The following is a 15,780-nucleotide window of genomic DNA, read 5'->3' on the forward strand; positions in this document are numbered from 1 at the left end:
TGCAGAACAAACATCTCTTATCATCAGAAACCGCACAAATGCCATCTACTCGTACCAGCAGACGGACAACCTGACCTGAGGAACGGTCACCTGTTTTAAGTGGAAGGAAGAGGAATGTACCCAGGCTGAAAGTGAGATGACTGATGGCAAGGATACATGGAGGAAACGGAACTTAATGATCTTCTCACTTCTTCACTGCTGCTATTTTAAACCTCCTCCATGATCCTTCAAAGCTTATGTTGAAGCTTACTTCCTTAAACCACATAGAGGGAAAAGCAGCCAAAGTATAGCAGATATATTTCCAGAGCACCAACGATCTGACTCCTCTCTTTAGGGCCATAAAGCAATTCTTCGCTTTTATGAACAAACAGGCAGAAGCCTGAAGATCTTTTTAACTTCCTTCACAGTTCTAGACTCATCAGTTTGCTGTGCAGAGGCACAGCTTAAGTTCAAAACTGTCATCAGTAGGAAAGTTTGATCATTTTTATTTTTGTTCCTGTTTCCTGCAATGCAAGCTGAAATTTAGTGTGCTCTATTCCCCTTGTCAGCTTCCACTTTGCTTCACCTCATTGCTTCCAACAAGAAGTTGGTTTCATTATTGCATCCTCTATCAAGACAACAGCAATGGCCTATGAGTGCAGTAACTGAGAGCAGCCCTGCTGACCCAAATGGCAGTACGGTTGAATTGAGCACCCCAACCAAAATTATTCACGTCTAAGTTACTCTACAACTGCTCTGCTTTCTCTTACCAGGTTTCGATGGCAGTTAGAGGCAGCAGTACCTCAGCTTCTCCTTTCCTTCACTTCTGTCATCAAATCAGAGCATTCCCTATTTGAATGAATGTTATTAACTGCTTCAAAGTGGAAGAAAACTCCTCAATGTTCCCCTGTTTTAGTGCTTTAATCCTCTACTGTTTCCTATTTATCAGGAGAGCACTTGTTCACTAACATGGCATTCCAAAAAAATTACCCCAGGTTCCCCCTCCTGCTGTCTTCCTAGCTATGTTTATTATCAGGTATTAACAGAGGACTGCCATGCTGTAACTTTTTGAATCGTACAGGGGACCTTCATATTTTACAGTACAACCACAAAGAAAACCTTGACTTTTTTTTTTAAAGCACAGTTTTCTGCAGTGACATTGCCTCGCACATGCTGCTTGTTTCCTCCTTTAAAGGGGAAGGAGCAGCAAGATCCGGAGGAGTGAACTGAACTTTAGGCCTAGGCTGAAAACAACCTGCATGGCACTGGATGGTACGTGGAAAGCAACGCCTCATCCTTCTTCTGAGCCTTCTCAAGTGATATACAGAACAGAACCTGGGAACAGAAAAATCTTATTCCTTCTCAAGCTAATAAAACTGCAGCCTGCCACCTTAACTCCATCTTCATGCCTGTTTTCATTTACCTTCGCACTGAATAAAAGGGACTGTTGCCACAACATTTGACTTGGCCTTGAAAAATTCTAGTACCTCAAAAAATTGGAACAGCAACTAGTTAACCCTGCTCCTATAAGGGACATTACTATGACAAAGTGCCTTTTTTTTTTTTTTTTTTTTTTTTTTTAATTCTGTTACTACTCTTTGTTCTCAAGGGCTTTAACTGTTACTCTGAAGACGGACAGAACAAAAAATGTGCAGATAACAGACAAATTCCTTCCTGTCACTGTCAGGACCATGGGTTAGAGGGCATGCTACGTACACAACAAAGTAATTCAAGAATTAATTTACAACAAAGGAAGTCAATTATTTGTTATTGTCCAGTTATCATAGTTTAAGATCATTTCAACACCTGAATCAATTATTGCTTCCTAATAATTAAAAAAAAAAAAAAATCGCAGCACAGGAATAAAAACTATACATTTTATTTAATGTCATTGTAACATAATTTAATAGAAAAAGCGGAAATTTGCTACTATAATTTACTGATAAGGGTTATCATTAATATCAAATCAAAATGTCTTTGAGAAACAGAGTTCTGGAATGGGATCTGACATACAGAATGCTCATCACATCTTTTAACTAGTGGCAATGATTTTTGCCAAAAAACAGACCTCCCTGATCAAATGGAAGCAAAAGAGAAGAGATTGTTTTTATTCAATCCTAGAATGAATGTAAGCCTCTGAACATAACGCAGCTGTGAAGAACGCCCAGCAGCTTTCAGATGTCTCTGAAAATTCCATACAGAAAAGCGCACATCTTCAGAAATTAAAACAGCCTGCGTAACAATTTTATACCGTACCTTAAAACCATATATATACATGTACAATAACCTCTGAAGCTTACATAATTATTCTGATACTACATTATACACGGGTACTTTTGCCTCAATTTACTGCATCTTACAATCATTCTGTATGTATTTCAGGTTTACTCAGATAGTGAAGTTCTAGAATAAAATACAAGGGTTAAGCTTTAACAAAACTGCAGAACCTTTTGAACACACTGAGAAAAAACAGTATGCATGTATCTTGGTTTTGTCACAATTCATAAACTTTCTGAAAAATACTTTGCAAAGGCCCTCTTGGGTTCACTATTTACGGAAAAAGAAAAATGCAGAAACTAAAATTTTAAACAACTTCTGAAAATATTTTTAAAATACAGAAATAATTGGTCGGCAAACCTTTACTTCCTTACTGTAATTTTTTAACTACGCGCTTCCCAAATCACTAAGCTGCACATCCCCCTTGCTTCATTACTTTGAAGAATAGCGCTTGAGAATAATTAATAATAATAATGAGGTTACTGTGCAGATTAGGTTTTTCCACAGAAATGGAAATCAGAGGGATGGAATTTGCCGGTGTTTAAAGGAATTTTAATTAATTCGCTTATATTGTATAACACAAAGGAGTTCTAACGAATTAATGACTCTGATGGCAGAATGATATTTCATGGTCACCAAGCCAGTATAGGTAGGTTTCACCTGAGGTGACTATTTCCTGTAACCTTCATTATGAAATAGGTGACACAAATATCAACAGATAAGGGGAAGGGGGAAATGGTGGGAGGGCGGGCATTACGCACTGAAGTGATCTTTTTGTTTTAAATGAAATACACTATTCATTCAGTATCTGTGACATCAAGACATTTTCAAACCACATCTGGCTTTGCTTCACCTTTTCCTGCCAAGAACAAGTTTGTTAAAAGTCCAAAATAAAGTAACAGAACACAGAAAAATAAGCAAGCCAGTTTAGAAAAATATTAGATGGAATCTTGGTCTTTAAAAGAGTCAGCACAATTCTGGCACAATGACATGGCTTTTGTATGAGAAACATTACTATGTTGGAAGCTAGACAGGAACTACACAAAATAAGCACTTCCTTAGCTGGGAGCAAACAATAAAGAGCAAAAAGTTCAGACTGGTAAGCAAGCATTTAACAGAAGACTCCAAGCCTTGTTTGCTAGCTGGCACACTGCGTGGTCAGGGTCCACGTTGCCATCACACCGGTGATCACTGATCCCATCCTTGGGGCAAAATCTTTCAATTCCCACAGATCTGAGTATGCCCACCACAATGAATCACCACCACCGAACTAGGACCTGTCTAACTTCATGCTTTAAAGGCAGATTACCAACTGCCACCATGTGCATATGCATAGTGTAAAACACTGCCACCACAGAAACCAAAATGGCATTGTCAAAATAACCCAAATAATACTAGAAGTCACATAGTTACATTTCTTTCAGTAAAGTTACCAAAGTGCTCCAATTTTCATACCTTCCTGTTATTATCACATTGTTAAACACTGGTTATTAATACATTATTAAATAAAAATTGCAGACTATTCACGGGAGACCTAAACAATTTAAACAATAAACAATAAGAACAGTAATTCATTAAATAAATATGCATATGCACTACTACATTACAAATCTTTTAATGAAAGCAGTTTATTAAAAAGCAGTGGTTTACAGTTTTCAGATTATAGAAAAATTCACTATAAATTTATACTTCCAACAGAAAAACCTACAACAGACAAAAGTTAGAATTATGTAAGTAAGCATCTATTCACAGTTGAACAGGGAATTTATATATATATATATATATATTTATATAGCTAAGAAATATTTGTATTTGATATGGAGTTCTGAAATCAAGAAATTACAAGGTAAAAATTCACCCAAACAACCTTAACTGCAGCCCACCAAGTTCCTATTTTTGTAGACTTCAACACTTACTGAATAAAAGACAGGAATTATTTTGAAGAACCTATTTGCATTTGTATTAAGATACCATTCAAGGTATTCAAATGAGACATCTAAATTGGATTTGACAAAGAATGCCAGCAATTCACTGCAAGAGCCTAAAAAAAAATAGTAACTTCAACCCTAATTTCACGGGAAAATTATGCAAATAAGAATGCTAGGAAATACATAAAGAAGTCTATATACAATATGACACAACTGTATGGAGCTTTACCTTCTATACTGTAAGCTACTCATATTTTTATTAGGCTTCTTGGAAGCCTGTATTTCCACAGGTACATCTTAATTGGCATCTGAAACCACAAATTGGTGGCATTGTATCTCAGACAATTTTTGAAATATCTACTGAAGTGCTCTTCAGACCTTTGGCAACGCTGTATCCCACCCACACTCGCCTTGGCGAGGAAGGCAGGTGATTCATCACCAATGTAATTGCGCCTATCAGAATACCAAATAGTCAATGCTCTAATGAAGCAATTACTTCCTTCTAGCCTTTACCCAATTTTGCCCCCTAAATGGTAGGAGAATGCATCATTCTATAGACAAATGCTATGTATTAGTCATGTAAACACCGTAATGCAATTAGGAAGTGCTTTATGCTTTTAAGACATGCCCTACAATTTGTCATTATCTCACACAGCGGCATACTTTGTCACAACTACCTGCCCTCTTTGTCTGCCAGTATCAATGAATAACGTCCTGGATGTACAGCCAGTTTTTACTGTAATCAGCAACTTCTACTGACAGCAATACTACACAAAAAAAATAAGGAGGCAGCAAAGACCTCTACTGACTCTGGCATCAAATGGATCCTGCTTTGCTCATGACAATTATGCCACAGGAATGCATGGCATTTCTTCACTAAGAGACATTTCTATTTAAGTTATTTAGCAGACAGAAGAACAAGTAACAGAAGACAAAGAATGCCAAATAAAGTAAAAACAATTCTGCTTCCATATAAGAATACATAGAACATAAGAGTGCATGGACTCAAGGTTTTTCATTCTGAAACCGCAGCTTGTAACAGATTGAGAAAAAAGTAACTCTAATGCTGACTCCTGAGAAAGCCATCATTACTGACACAGTAACATAACAGCAGCTAGACACTGATCAACACTAATGAGTCTAGATGTATGATTGCTGACTTAAAACATGTAGAAAGTGCATCTATCCCAGGCAGTTGGACATAAAAATGTACCGACGTTGCAAGAAAAATATTTTGAACAGATTATGAAGCAACTCTGCTGTTTCACACACTTGCTAAGCACTACTTTTTGGAGTGCTGTCAGCATATTTTCCTTTTCCATCTGTCTCCCATTGTTAATTTAAGAATTAACATTAAAATTCTCCACCTCAAAGCCACAGACAAATTAAGCTTACACTACAGGTGTAGCAAATTTCAAAGTGATGATACATGTACTTTTGTATCCACTTTTCTTATCATTACTATGATTTCACATATTAAAAGTTTCTCCTTTGCCACTGTGTATGTGAGTTCTCTGATTCTTTCTTATTCCATGTCTTGACATAGCATTATAATATGCAGGCAAATTAAAGAGCTAACATTAGTGATATACAACACAACACTGTCTTCTCTGTGTTACTGATGGTCAGAACGAACCAAATTTATTACCTGTCAAAGTAACAACTGTGCTAGTTACCGTACATATTTACAACAGTTATTAGAGGGGACCTAAATGTGGGGTTTAGAGGGAGAAAAACAAAACAAAACAACCCGAAGCGAGGGACCATAATGGGCTAAGAACATCTCAGAGTCTGGTGGAGGTGTCACCACTAGAGGGGGGCCTGATCTCACAGATTTGGCCAACACCCTGTAACGGTGTTTCTGTAACCGTTTCCTTCTTTTAGAGACCATCCACCGACTATGAAAAGGACAGAAATAGGAAGGTACACTTTATAACCCTCCCTGGAACTCCTATGAACCTAGCGCGCACCAGAGTTTTCAAAATATGAAAAATGAGGCTACACGCTTGCAACCATTACTGCAGGAAGCAAACATATACGCTGATTTCTAATTATTTTCAAATACATACACTAATTTCTTTCTGAGGTATACCTGAGCTCTCTGCAGTACAGCAAAAATGGAATTAGAAGTTAGATCCTGAGCTGCATCAAGAGAAGTGTGGCCAGCAGGCTGAGGGAGGGGATTCTCCCCCTCTACCCTGCTCTTGTGAGACCCCCCTGCAGTGCTGTGTTCTGCTCTGGGGTCCCCAACATAAGAAGGACATGGACCTGCTCAAGTTTGTCCAGAGGAGGCCACAAAGATGATGAGGGGGCTGGAGCACCTCCCCGATGAGGCCAGGCTCAGAGAGTTGGGATTGTTCAGCCTGGAGAAGAGAAGGCTCCGGGGAGACCTTATGGTGATCTTCCAGTGCTTAAAGGGGGCTACAGGGAAGATGGGGAGGGACTCTTTGTCAGGGAGCGTAGTGATAGGAAGAGGGGTCACTGTTTTAAACAGAAAAAGGGTAGGTTTAGATTAGATGTACAGAAGAAATTCTTTACTGTGAGTGAGGTGAGGCGCTGGCCCAGGGTGCCCAGAGCAGCTGTGGCTGCCCCCTCCCTGGAAGGGTTCAAGGCCAGGTTGGACGGGGCTGGGAGCCCCCTGGGCTGGGGGAAGGGGGCCCTGCCCGGGGCAGGGGGGTTGGAACTAGATCATCTTTAAGCTCCCTTCCAACCCAGATCATTCTATAATTCTATGATACATTTGACAAAGACTCTAGTTGCAAACTCGCTCCACCCCAACAACCCTCATCTACTCTATATTTCATCCATCACTCTGTTATGGAATACATAGCTTACTTTTCCACAGTGCCCTGTAACCTCCCAATAATTCACAGCCAACTGTAAGAAATGTGCATCATACATTTCTTCTTGGATAGTGCATCAACTAGCCTGAAGCAATCCAACAGCATAAGCTAGCTCTCCCAGACAACAAAACTTTGAACAAACATCACTTCAGGGTCTTCTGCTTCCTCTATGTGAAGTAAGGGTGGCGGAAAGAGGGAGCAAAAGGGTAACATTCTCATTATTAGCTCCGTGACACACTCCAATTCCAAGGAGAGAAAGGAAATGTCTCTGAAAGAAACATGCTCAAAACAGTACCACAACCCTGATAAAGGGCAACATAAGACATTTGAATTTCTCCCTTATCTTTTGTTTCCTCTTCTTTAGGACAACAGTTTGGGGTTAAGGCTGGCAGAAAAAAATGGTTCCAGAGGGGGCTCTGTTTACATACTGAAGATGAATCTGGTGTGAAAATGCATGAGACTCCCTAAAAACATAATATGAAACAACACGATTCTTCCTGCCCATCTCCATGTAGGTACAAACAGATTTGGGACTGTGATAAGTTGATCTTGTCTGGCCACCAGGTCCCCACCTAGCTACTTTATCACTCCCCCTCCTCAGCAGGACAGGGGGAGAAAATACAAAGAAAAAGCTCATGGGTCAAGGATAAGGACAGGGAGATCACTCATCAGTTACTGTCACAGGCAACACAGACTTGGGGAAATGGATTTATTGCCAATTAACAGAGTAGGATAGTGAGAAATAATAACAAAACTAAAACCACCTTCCCCCCATATCCCTTTTCCCAGACTCAACTTGACTCATAACTCTACTACTTCCTCCCCAGCAGCACAGGGGAACAGGGAATAGAAGCTGTGGTCAGTCCATAAACACTTCATCTCTGCTGCTCCTTCCTCCTCAGGGGGAGGACTCCTCACACTCTTCCTCTACTCCAGCGTGGGGCCCTCCCAGGGGTTATAGTCCTTCATGAATTTCTCCAACACGGGTCCTTCCCATGGGCTGCGGTTCTTCAAGAACTGCTCCAGTGTGGGTCCCCCACAGGGTCACAGGTCCTGCCAGAAAACCTGCTCCAGCGTGGACTCTTCACAAGCCACAGTCCCTGCCCAGAACCTGATGTGTAGCGTAGGCTCTCCATGGGCTGCAGCCTCCTTCAGTGCACGTTTACCTGTTGAAATGCGGGGTCCTCCGCGGGCTGCAGGGGCACAGCCTGCTTCACCGTGGTCTGCTGCTGCCACGTGAGGAAGCATTTTTTACCTTTGCTTAACTGTTATCACAGAGACACGACCAGCATTGCTGACGGGCTCAGCTTTGGCCAGTGGTGGACTTGGAACCAGCTGGAACTGGCTTTGCCTGACAGGGGGGCAGCTTCTGGTGTCTTTTTGCAGAAGCTCCGCCTGCAGCCCCCATTACCAAAATCCTGCCACATAAACCCAATACAGGCACCCAAACAGTTGTATCATGAGATGGGAAACAATATCAGACAGAAAATACCTTCCCTCAACAGAATAACATTTAATAACATGGGGTATGAAACTCAGTTCATGGGCCATGAAGCATTCCTCCCTCTCGCACGCCTTCCGCACAAGACTGAGGATACAAGTCATTAATTTTCACTCCTTAATAAACAACCAAGCCTAAGAAGTATCAATGGATTGTATCATTCCAGTATTATACTAGTCAGCCTCAGCAGGACTTAAATATTTCAGGTGTTTTCTCAGACACAGTAGCAGGAGGAAGAAATATTCACTCAACTAAAAACTCTAAAAACTGTTTTTCACCATCTTCTGCCTTTATAGTAGGTTGATGGAGATCACTGGAGGAACAAAAACTGCCACGTTCACATCAAACACCATCCAGCTGAACACCTTTACTGTATCAAACTACATTTCAGTTGTCTGCCTAAACTGTTCATACTGGCACATGAAAGAAAATCTGACAGTGAACACCCACCCACATGAGAGCAGGACCTTCCCTGGCTCCTCTGCAGAAACAAAAACTGAAAGTATACCTTGATACTGAGAAGTCTTTGAGATTAGCTTCAGCGATCACAGATGCACTTTCATTATTACCATGGAATGCTATGAGATCAGGTAAACTGTGGGTTATAAGAGGACTTAGAGGTATATTAGAGACTTCTCACAGGACTAGGACTTGGATTATTAAATTCTTCTCTGAAAGAAGAATAGAGACCGCAGCTTTCACCAAATTCAAAACAAAAGTTCAAGAAGGTATAAACTGCATATGTATATATACAAACACACAGGCACACCACCTTATTTCAGTCAAGCAACTAACTTCCACTTATTGGAGGACAATGAAGGATGCGAAACAAAAACACGAATTACATTGTATCCTAAAGATGGTGGTGGATTCCCGCACAGATGTACTCTAGAGTCTTCTATTACAAATCTCTTGTTTCAGCCACAGAGATCTCATTTCTTAAAGAAATAGAATAGCTTAAAGAAACCAACAGTTTCCACTTCCATGAGGGAATTCTACATGATGCACCCAAACCCAGCAGGCTGTAAGGTGGTGGTCTATAACCTTTTCCAGCCCACAGACAACAATACTAGAAGGAACCAGCTGAATGCAATGTCGACGTTTGTTTGTCACTTCATTCTCTATTTTAATGGCTATTACTATTATTATTCCCCAGGCTGTGAAGAGAGGACGCTATTTATGCTATCCGTTATCTGCCTCGGTGACCTGCTCAAAGAGGACTTACCTCACATTAACCATCTGGTAGAAGTAGCACATAAACCAGTTTCTGTGAAATAGCTCACTTGCCCATGCTCTGAAGATGAGCATTTTTCACACCTGACAGACTAAAATACTAGATTTGTTCATCTTGAATTCATCTTTATACATGAACTGCTTCACCTTCTGTAGGAAAATTTGCTATGAACAGTGAAATGAACAGGAGTTATTTGATCACTGGGTATAGAAAAGGCATGGGGGCAAAACCATGAAAAAGCTACCTGATGCTAATTTATAGTGACACGGAAAGCAGAGTATTAGTCACCTAACAACTTCCCTTTCTGTCTGCCCATCTCCCACAGATGCCAGGGTTAATCTACCTTATCTACATTATTCATGTACTTCTCCGCAATGGTTCCTGAAGTCAGCACAATATAATTGTACCAGTTTATCAACACAAATCTGTTTTGTACCATACAAGCTGACTTACGCTATTGAGCACATCCTTAAACAATTAACTGATTATATGGCTATTACATAGGAGGTACAACGTTTGAAACAAATGGCTAAGAAATACTTCAAACTTCTAAGCAAAACAGGAATCCCTGAAAACATTATCAGAGACTGAGGCACCAAGAAAGAAAATCCTGGAATAAACAAATTAAATTATAATAAATAACCAAAAATCAGATGGCTAATTCTTGGTTTGGGGCTGGGGGGGGTGGGGTGGAGGGGAGGGGTAGGGGGAGGAAGAAAAGGAAATAATAGAAATAATTCCTTGAACAGAAAGCAAAATAAACACAGTACATACTGTCACTATCATTAAAAAACCCAAACAAACTAAAACCCACCAGACCTATAGACCCGTAAATTCTGTACCAAGGTCTCTATCCTATGTAACTGTTCCCATGGCTTTTTCTTTAGTTTGTGACAATGTTCCTCAGCCTTCTTGTTTTTCTTTCCTTCAGAATCAAAGAACCTTGCCTTCTTTGGGGAAAACAAACCCAGAAGAGATCTCATCCAATATGATGCTTGTCAGTCAGGGGAGGGGCTGCGTTTGATGGATAACACATGCAACTTTGGGGTTTTTTTTAAACGTGTTTTAACAAGTCCTGGTTTACAGCAGGATTTTAATCTAACGTCTTTATAAGGTGAGAGACATCAGAGACAGATTGCAAAAAAGACAGTGTGGAGGGGAAGTAAAACACGCACACACCCTCTACTTCTAAACAATCTAGTCCCTGTGACTGGGCAGGCAGAAACCACCTTACACTTGCCATAATACTCGCTGGGGGACACAGGTGGGAACAAGCCAGCAGGCGTTGATGGCACTTGTGGGCCAGTCTGCAACCACAGGTAAACCTTAAGTGTTGGTGGTATGCAACAACTGCATTTTGAAGGGACAAAAGAATGCTTCCTTCTGGTCTAATTTCCTTCTTTTTGTTTTATTTTGGAGGGGGGATACGCACACTTCACAGACAGTCTTCTGAAATGCATAAAATGTCTAATGCTTATCTATATAGCCTACTGAGCCTGCCCTACAATTCCTGATTCTGGTGCACATTCATTTCTGTTTCCTTTTTTGTTTTCTTTTCAAACTACCTTTCAGGAGGTCTAATTTCCATCTTACATGCGAAGTATTACAGCGATACTTTTCTATAAGAATCACTTCGGACTGAGTTCCCTTTCTGAAGGAATTCTGTTCTGCTTTTATGTGTCTCTTACTTTGCATCTTCCTCTTTGCTTGATGGCTAATGTGTTCTCTACGTAGCAACAGTGGGTTAGCACAGACACAGAACAGGTTGTGTATAAAGCAGGAAAGGGACAGGAAAGTGCTAATTCACTATGCCCTCTTCATCAATAATTAAAACAAAATTTAAACAATTACCTGCTCCAAGGTCTAATCCCAAAGAGGCTATAACTGCTTGTTCATTCAGGCCCAAATCAGACCCCTACAGGTAGATAATACGGACCCTGTGAAGAGCAGACGGATGGCATTACTTCCCTTCAGTTATCGTAGCCTGATGGGTAGAAGGAAAGTGTAAGCCAGATGTATTAAATCTTAGATTTAAGAAGCCCAGTAACTGCAGTGTACACTACTGTTGCTTTGGTTTTTTTTGGTTTTTTTTTTTTTTTTGTTTTGTTTTTTTTTTTTTTTTTTTTACTCCGTCTGCTTTCTTCCTGCTGATAAAATTGAATAATGCCTTAATGAATCAGTTGGGGTTAAATTACCCTTGTCAGAAGAAAAAAAGTCTTTGCAGTACAAGCTGTGAACCTGATCAAATCAGTGACAAGCAGTTTGATACACATGCTGCTGCAATCCAGGTCAGGTTTTGTGAAAAGAGGAATAAAGCTAAAAGCTTCTGGCCTAGAACTTGGAGATTTGGAGAGTACACCTTCAACTATAGCAGTAGAAAGTGCAAAAGATTTTTATAAAGTACTTCTTGGCTTGGTCTGTTTATCCAGCATATACATTTAAAAATCTTTATTGAGATGAATTGTTCATTTTTAACAGTTTTCCACCAGTGGGGGTGCTGAACCTGCTAACCTTATACTACCACTGCTATTACTCGGTGGCTAAAATTTCACTGATACTGTGAACTTCAGGTCAGCAATTCTTCTGAGTTAATTCAATTTTTAAGTCAGTAATGCACTGCAAAACTCACTGATTCAATAATGGACACTTTTAACTGTACTCCCAAAACATTCTGACTAATATTGTTTAATTGTACCCTCAACTAGTTCATTAATACACAGGTAGTTAGAGTGATCCACCGGTGATTTAGCTGATTTTATCACCTTTACGACAACATTAAAACTATTCCTATCAGGACACTGACTCTTATCAAGTGCATTCTCATGACTTGGTATCTGACTGCCAACTACTTTAGTCATGCCCAGTAAGAAGAGGTTATACCCAATGAGAGAACTGTGGTTTTAATCAGAAAATTGCATGGCATTCTGCTCAGGTTACAATTTATTTTCCACATAATACAAGCAATATGATTGCAAATGATTATGAATCATTTCAATCAGTAATCCCTTCTCTGGAGTTGCCATTACCACATACCCCCAATGTGTTTCCTATGATTATTTAATGAAAGTCTCATCTCTGAAGTTTGTTTATTCAAGATTGACATAGATAGAAAATCAACTCTAACACAGAAAGCTTCTAATGTGGCTCATGCTGAGCCCTCTGCCAGCACACCTGCAGATATACTAAGAGCATTATTCAAAAGACTACATTATCACAAAGCTATATACACTGTGCAAGATACTACACAACTAATATGCTGTAAATTATCACTTGATCTGTTTTCTGTATACAACAGTATTTGATTTCATAGCTAATTTTAACCACTGACTGAGAACAGAAATATCTATTATGTACTATGCTCTTCTAAAAAATGGAAAAGGTTAAAAGGTTGGTAAAACTTTGTTAAAAGGTTAGTTTATGCATTTGAATCAAATACCTCAAGATTTTAAAATGCCAGCAAGCTTAAGATACATTCTGTCAAGGTCTGATATATCATCTGAAATCTTTTGCCAGAAACATTTGTAGATAACAAATTCTCCTATAGCCCTCTCTGCAGTGCCTTACATGCAAGAGGCTTTTTTCTTATTCTGCAGCCCGCTTTCTATATAACCAACCACATGAATATGTAAGGCTAAGGACAAAGATTGTCCTCCCCCAGCCTTTTTTCCTGTGATATATTAGTGGGAACAATATCTTCTCTCAATCGTTCTTCTGCAAGACTAATAAACAAGCTAGATTCTTCTGGTTTCCTTCTCTTACAGTTTTCCTGACCATCCAAGTAGACCTTTTCTGCACCTGTTTCAGTCTCAAGTCATCTCCCTTGAACATGAATGAGACATAACAGTCGTAGGAGCATTATATTACACCACTGCCATGCATAGCATCATTAGAATTTCTAGTCCCTATTGAAATACATCTTCTGATACAGACCCAGGACAAAACCAGATGTTTAAGATTTGTCATACTGGAGGCTTGTGACTATCTTACAAGTGTCACAGCCAGGTTTTCTCCCTTTACTAATTACAAGTGATGAACCCACGACTTAGAACAGACACTCTGTTTATTGACTCTTTAAATTTTCATCTGCCTTTCTTCTGGACGTTTCTTCATAGAGCAATGAATGTTCCCAACATTAAACATATCCTGACTGTTGTCATAAGTCTGTGTTCTCACCAAAAAGAAATGAGTGCTCAAGAAACACAACACTGGGTGAAAAAAAACAAGCAAACGAACAAAAAAAAAAAAACAACACACATAAAAACCTGACACTAGAAAATACTTTGTCTCTATAACAAACTTTTCTGCCTCAGAAATAGGTTACCTACTTCAGCTGAAATTCAAGAAATCAGAGAAACAACCACCACCAAAAACCCCCCAAACAAGTTCTTGCTCACAAGAAAACTGTGAGCAATAGCAATTTCTATTACAGGTTATAATAGTAAACTGTTACACAATCTTAAGAGTATCTGGCATTATAGCTCTCAATTGTAATTCCAAAGATAAAAGCCATGACACTTCTGTAAATTAAGCCAATAACGAGACCACCTTTACCAATGGATTATTTGGAAACATGATTATTGCCATTTGTTACCAAGTTTTCCTAGCTCTGCTTTCATCAAGCATCTGAAGAGGCTCTTGCCCACATCCTTCCTTGACACTAATAAATCAGCCATATCTTAATCATGAACACAAACCCCAGTTCTTTACATTTTCCACTAGCAAAGCTCTTTTTAGCAATTAAATAAACCCCTAAAAAAAAAAGAGGTTATTTAGGCTTATTTTAAGGTTACTAAACTTCTAAAAAGAGGTATCATTTAAACCTCATTTACACCTAAAAACTCCTGAACCAAGTATGGACAGATTAAACTTACTTTAATAAAGTATGTGGGCACTACATTTGTGGGATAATCTTCTGATGTGAAACTACATCAGTCATTTGTCAACAACTCCCAGCTGACATCAATGACTCAAGGAGGTATGCACTAGCATTTCCATTTCATGTTGCATCCCTTCCAACGCAACAGAATCCACACAACCAACCTCAACAACTTCCGTCAGAGAAGACTCATTTGGTATCCCACTATTCGTTTTTACTGAGAAATTAAAAAAAAAAAAAACAAAAAACAGCAAGAAAGCAAATAAGTTATGAGTCTGGACATTGTAGCCAAGTTCCAATAATGTTATTTATTAACAATTTATATAGACTGAATTTATATGCAAATATTTTTTCAAACAGGGGAACAAATTCTAGCATGCACAGAGGAAGGAGGGAATTTAGCTTTTCCTTCAGACATGATGAGTGTAGCCTCTTCAGAGGCTGCAGCACAGAAACCAGGCAATATGGACACGCTAGCAATTCACTGAACATACTGTCTAGCAAAAAGGAGAAGAAACAGGTTGACACAGACCTGGACCAGCATCCCCTTGCAAAACTTGTTGCAGGACACTGCATCTTTTAACAAAAAATTACAGTGAAGTCTTGCTGCAATCCACGTTTGCACGTGTTAAAGACACAAAGTAGGAAGAGGGAATAACAGCACTCAATGAGAGGGGGAAAACCTCTATTTGCTTAGCTTCAGTGAACAAGTAATCTTCAGCAGCATGTAGGACACAACACTTTAAAAGATTTCAGAGCCATGGATCAAGCAATGACTCAAGTGGAGTTATTAACAGATCTGTGAGATCACCAGATTTGACAGAAAGAATGGGAAGGCAGAGTCCGGGTCCTGCGTCTTCTCCTTCAGCAGAAGAATGTTCAATGCAGCCAGTACTCATCAACTCACTTGTCTCCATTTCTTTCCAAGGACATAAAAACATAGTTTCATTTTTTCATTTGAAAAAATTGGAAAAAAGCCTCAGAGACAATAGCAGAGCAGGATCATTTTGTCCACTGAATTCAGTTCTACTTCAGGTGTGCAATACATACAGACTTTCTTCCATTTCAGTAGGTTAAAGAGTTTTAAATGCTGGAAGATGATGTCTTAAAGCTGAAAGTAGTATTTTCTTCTCCTGGATTAG

General features: G+C 39.4%; 1 protein-coding gene across 8 annotated transcripts in view; it reads right to left on the bottom strand.

The window, feature by feature from the left end:
* The window catches only part of LRCH1 (leucine rich repeats and calponin homology domain containing 1), a 135,606-nt gene that overhangs the window by 70,441 nt on the left and 49,385 nt on the right, over positions 1-15,780 (bottom strand). The gene's annotated exons all lie outside the window — the stretch shown is intronic.

The sequence above is a fragment of the Tyto alba genome, unplaced genomic scaffold (assembly GCF_018691265.1).
Source record: "Tyto alba isolate M040663 unplaced genomic scaffold, T.alba_DEE_v4.0 Super-Scaffold_45, whole genome shotgun sequence".
NCBI classification, from domain to species: Eukaryota; Metazoa; Chordata; class Aves; order Strigiformes; family Tytonidae; genus Tyto; species Tyto alba.